This window comes from Rhinolophus hipposideros, assembly GCF_964194185.1.
Source record: "Rhinolophus hipposideros genome assembly, chromosome: X".
Lineage (NCBI taxonomy): Eukaryota > Metazoa > Chordata > Mammalia > Chiroptera > Rhinolophidae > Rhinolophus > Rhinolophus hipposideros.
The window spans coordinates 4,097,511-4,103,479 of record NC_138046.1 but is presented as its reverse complement, the minus strand read 5'-3'; the positions used below and the strand labels follow the sequence as shown (position 1 = coordinate 4,103,479).

Sequence of the window (5,969 nt, the reverse complement as noted above, 5' to 3'; positions counted from 1 at the left end):
ACACTTAGCCTTAAACACAGCACTGCCTTGGTTCAGTTTCTATTTTTAAAAGCCCAATTTTAATGGAAATGTGCCTGCCCTGAATTAAGCTGAGATTGTGAATTTTACCACTAGCTAGAACCGTAATGTCATAGAGTTTAGGTTAATTTGGTAGATACCAGTTTCCTTGACTGCAGCTCAGCAACTTGCTTTCGCTTCTTCTGATCACATAGGATTTCTACCTGGGCTGTAGATGAGGGTAAAATGCCCCATGGAGAACTCCTTCAGTAACCACATTTGCAAAATCGCTGGCTGAAGGCAAGACATGTAGATCCCTAAGGAAGAGCAGCACTGGCTGGTGGCAGTTTGCTGACCAACTCTTCAGATTCTGTCTCATCAAAAGATCCACAACTCTGCCTTTGGAAGAGATGGCAGGTGTTGCACTTTCAGGAAATGAAGAAACAGTTTGGGAAGTTCTTCATTTTCTAAAATGGCAGCCTGTAAATATATTTCCAAACTTTGTCACCATTGTTCCAAGACTTTTGAGACCCAGTTCCTCACATATTTACATGGAATTTCTGGTGTTTTAGTACATGTTTCAGCTTTTTGTGCAAGGCATGAAATTAGCTGTACCTTTTCTCAACAAAATGTTTTCTTTCATTCACTAGACTTTCTAGCTTAAACACCGTGGAGCCCCCCATTCCAGGTCTCTCTTCTCACAGCAAAAGGATGGGATGCAGACCTCCATAGCAATGCCAGCCAGCCTGTGGAAGGCAAGGGTCAAGGGCAGGTTCACAGCTGAGGTCACAGCTTTGCCTCCAGCTGGGTCACCCAGCCTCCTTTCCCTGTGCCCACAGGACTGTATGGGTTTAAAGCTGAATGAAGAAGGCAGAGGAATCAGTGAATTTGAAGATAAAGCAATAGAAACCACCCAACTGGGACAGCAGAGAGATAATAGGCTGTAAAAATAAACAGAATTTAAGGGACTTGTGAAACTATTTTTTTAAAATTGTGTCTTCTAAGCCCCAGAAGAAGAGGAGAAAGAATGCAGGGCTGCAAAATTTTCAAAAAATACTGGCTGAAGTTTTGTTCTAATTTGGCAAGACAGAGACCTATAGGTGAAAGTGAGCATATTCATAACAGGATAAACACCAAAAAAAAAAATCCATGACAATCCACATAATAATTACACTTTTGAATACTAAAGAAAAAGAAAAAAATACTGAAAGCAGTGACAGAACTGACACTTTCGTGATTGAAGAAAGTCAATGTGAAAGACTGCAGTTGACAGCAGGCCTTGGATCACTTTGTAGCTTCAACTAGGTAGTCCCCAACCAGTCACAGGTGGTGGCTGACCTGGGCCTGCACCAGAGCCCGGTGTAAGAGGCTTCAGAACTAACATACTTGGAGGTTGGCTTCAGACCACAGCAGAGCACTGTGCAACTAGCCCTACAAGTGGCACACCCACAAAGGGAGGTCTCAACAGGCACCAGAGCCTGCTGGGTCGAATCCCACTTTGTGGGGTAAATCCCACTACATAGCAGCCTGTAAGCTGTGGACATGGCCAAACCCCACAGATAGTCAGCCTCAGGGTCAATCCCACCCACTGACATGCCAATAGCAATCAAAGCTCAAATGTAAGAGGAGGACACACAAGGGACACTCCTGGAACACCCAGAGCAAGTGACCAGGGAGACTGTGCCACTGGGTCCCACAGGGCACTTACTACATAAGGCCACCTAACCAAGACTGGGGGACATAGCAGACGTACCTAATACATAGAAACAAACACAGGGAGGCAGCCAAAATAAGGAGACAAAGAAACATGTCCCAAATGAAAGAATAGGAGAAAATTCCAGGAAAAGAACTAAAGAAAATGGAGGCAAGCAACCTACCAGATACAGAATTCAAAGCACTGGTTATAAGGATGCTCAAGAAACTCAGTGAGAACTTCAACAAAGAGATAGAAAGCAGAAAAACGGACATAGAAACCATAAAAAAGAACCAGTCAGAAGTGAAGAATACAATAACTGAAATGAAGAATGCACTTGAAGAAATCACCATCAGGCTAGATAAAGTAGAGGATCGAATCAATGATTTGAAAGACAAGGTAGCAGAAAAGACCCAATCAGAACAGTGAAAGGAAAAAAAGAATTTAAAAAATGAGTATAGTTTAAGAGACCTCTGGGACAACATCAAGCATAACAACATTTGCATCATAGGGGTACCAGAAGGAGAAGAGAGAAAGCAAAGATTGAGAACCCATTTGAATAAATAATGACTAAAAACTTTCATAACCTGGTAAAGGACAAGAGACTCAGTTCAAATTGAAAGACACACACAGACTAAAAGTAAAAGGATGGAAAAAGTTATTTCGTGAAAATGGAAATGGAAAAAAAATTGGGGGGCAGCAATATTTATACGAAACAAAATAGACTTTAAAACAAAGCTATAACAAGAGACAAAGAAGGACCCAGTAATCCCACTTTTGGGTATTTTCCTCAAGAAACCCAAAATGCTACTTCAAGAGGACGTGTGCACCCATATATTCATTGCAGCATTGTTTACAATCACCAAGATGTGGAGGCAGCCTGGGTGTCCATCAATGGATGAGTGAATAAGGAGGAGGTGGCACATACAGGGGTTGCCAAAAGAATGTACACACATTTTAAGAAAGGAAAAAACTGTATTAAAATTATGCTGATGGTAACCACTTTGAGCAAATCTTGTAATGTCAGAAGTCAAACGTGACTTGTATTCATCTTTTGTTATTGGTATATATTGAGTATTGCAATTTTAATACTTTTTTTTCCTTTCTTAAAATGTGTGTACATTTTTTGGCACCCTCTGTAGATACAATGGAATATTAGGGAAGGGAATGAGTTCTTGCCATCTGCTGCGGCACGGGTGGACCTGGAGGGTATTGTGCTGAGTATGAGTAAAGTGTGTGAGACAGAGAGATACAGATACAAAGTGATTTCACTCATATGTGGAATCTAAAGAAGAAAATAAACAAACAAAACAGAAACACACTCATAGATACAGAGAACATTTTGATGGTTGCCAGATGGAAGGTGGTTTGTGGGGGTGGGTGAAAAAGGGGAAGGGATTAAGAAATGCAAAGTAGTTGTTACACAGTAGTTATGGGGATATAGGGAACAGCATAAGGAATATAGTCAATAATATTGTAATAACTATGTGTGGTGCCAGGTGAGTACTAGACTAGTCAGAGGGGATCACTTCTTAAAGTATACAAATGTCTAACCACTATGCTGTACACCTGAAATTAACATAAAATAATATTGAATGTCAGCTGTAATTGAAAAATTTAAAAAGCGGGGGAGGGAAGGTGAAGAGGAAATAAGAGGTTCAAATTTCCAGGTGTAAAACAAATCATGGGGATGTAATGTACAGCATGGGAAATACAGTCAATAATATTGTGATAGTGTGGTACAGTTTCAGATGGTTGCTGGACCTATCATCGCTTCTTTAGGTATATAAATGTTGAATAACTATGGTGTCCCCCTGAAACTGATATAATGCTGTATGTTAGCTATATTTTTTAATAAAAATCTTTTATAAAGAAAAAAGAAATGGAGAGAAATTATCTAAGTCAAAAGAAAAGTGTGTGTGCTAAAACCCTGAGACATAGAGAATAGCATGCTTGAGGAAAGGGACTTAGGCCAATGTAACTGGAGGAGTGCGAGCATGAGGAGAATGCTATAACATGAGGCTGGAGAAATAGTCTTGGGAGATAATGCAGAGCCTTGTAGGGCATATAAGGATTTTGGATTTCAAGTAAGTACAAAGGGAAACTACTCCAAACAGGAGTGTGGCATGATCTGATTTACATTTTTAAAAGATCACTCTGACTGCATGTGGTGAATTTATTATAGGATAAGATGAGAGGAAATCAGGTGACCAGTTAGGAGGCTATTAAACTATTATAGGTGAGAGATGGTGGTGACTTAGACTCCAAGCGATTGCCAGAGAGAGGGACAGAATGCACACTTTTGGAATACATTTTGCAGGTAGAATTGTCGGGGATTACTGATTCACTGGAGTGGTGAATGGGAGAGAAGGAAGCATCTACATGCTGCCCAGACCTTTTGGCATGAGCAGTTGGGTAGATGAAGCTACCATTTACTAATATAAGATGAAAGGAGCAGATTTGGACTGGAAGAGAGAGGAATAAATCAAGAGCTTTTTTTTAAACAGGTTAAGTTTGAAATGCCAAGGAGATATTAAGGTGGAGATGGTAAGTGGGTAGTTGGATCAGTAAACCTGGGGCTCAGAAGATATGTATGGGCTGGAGAGAGAGCTTTGAGGGTTGTTGGCAAAAAGATGCTATTTAAAGCCATGAGCGTGAAGAGTGTTTATAGGAGAGATGGAAGGGGCCCAGGACTGAGCTATGAGGAAAATCCCATAAGAACCAAAAGAGGAGACTAAGAAAAAGTAGCCAAGAGGCAGGAGAACTAAGATATTGTCCTGATAATTTCAGGAGGAAGGAGTGGACACTGGTATCAGATGTAGCAGAGAGGACAAATAGAATCAGTACTGAAAAGTGTTGTTGGATTTGTTATCACTGAGGTACGTGGTGACCTTGGCAAGAGCAATTTTTGTGCAGTGGTGGGAAGGAAAATCAGATTGTAGTGGGTTGAGGTGTGAGACGAAGGTGAGGAATCTGAGACTTTGAGAATAACTAGGTCTCTCCAAAGTTACGGCTATGTACCGAAGAACAACAGAGCAGGAACCAGATGAGGGGCAGAGACAGAGGAGAATGAGAAGGAAATCATGGTTGAGGAAGAATTTTATTTAAGATGGAAGAGATTTCATTGTTTATAGGTCTGCAGAGAAGCGGTCAGTTCAGAGGGAGTTAATGAAAATACAACAGAAGGACCAAGGTCTCATCTGTTGACTATTTTAATATAAATACACACACACACACACACACATATATGTATGTATATACATATATATACATATATATACACATATATATGTGTGTGTATGTAGATACTTATACATATGCATATATATGTGTGTGTGTATGTATGTGTGTGTATATATATATATATATATATATATATATATATATATATATATATATATATGACCAATACCTGCCACCATGGTACTTTGGGATTGCCTTAGTTCAAATCTTCATCATTTCTCACTTGTTTCATCTCTAACCATCTTCTAACTGGTCTCCTTGTCTCCAAACATCCCGCCTTTAAAATATCTCTGTATCAGCAGTTCTCAAAGAATGGTCCATGGTCTCCTGGAGATCCCTGAGATACTTTCAGGGTATCCACGAGGTCAAAACTGTTTTCATAAAAATGCTAAGATTGTAATATTTTCGTATTAAAGACATTTGCTCTTGTCACATGTATGGTAACTGAGCATGAATCAAGGTGGTGAGAGCAAATTGTACTTGTAGGCACTACATTCTTCACCACCACTCATACAAATCAATGGCACTTTCACTTTTGTTATTTTTCAATTACAATTGACATTCAGTATCATTTTATATTAGTTTCAGGTGTACAGCATAGTAATTAGACATTTATATCATTTATGCAGCGATCCCCCTGACTAATCTAGTACCCACCTGGCACTATACATAGTTATTACCATAACATACACTATATTCCCTATGCTGTACTTTACATTCTCATGACTGTGTAACTACCAATTTGTACTTCTTAATCCCCTCACATTTTTCACCCAGCCTCCCAACCCTCCTCCCCAGCAACCAATAGTCTATTCTTTGTATCTATGAGTCTGTTTCTGTTTTGTTTGTTCTTTTACTTAGTTCTTTAGATTCCACATATAAGTGAGATTATACAGTATTTTTCTTTCTCTGTCTGACATATTTCACTTAGCATAATATTCTCTAGGTCCATTCATGTTGTCACAAATGGTAAGTTTTCATTCTTTTTTATGGCTGAGTAATATTCCACTGTATCAATGGACCACCTCTTCTTTAT

General features: G+C 39.4%; 1 pseudogene across 1 annotated transcript; it reads right to left on the bottom strand.

The window, feature by feature from the left end:
- Positions 1-217: 217 nt before the first annotated feature.
- Positions 218-727, bottom strand: LOC308494613 (sorting nexin-24-like; annotated as a pseudogene). Its single transcript has one exon. The product of its transcript is annotated as a sorting nexin-24-like (transcript).
- Between the last annotated feature and the right edge of the window lie 5,242 nt (positions 728-5,969).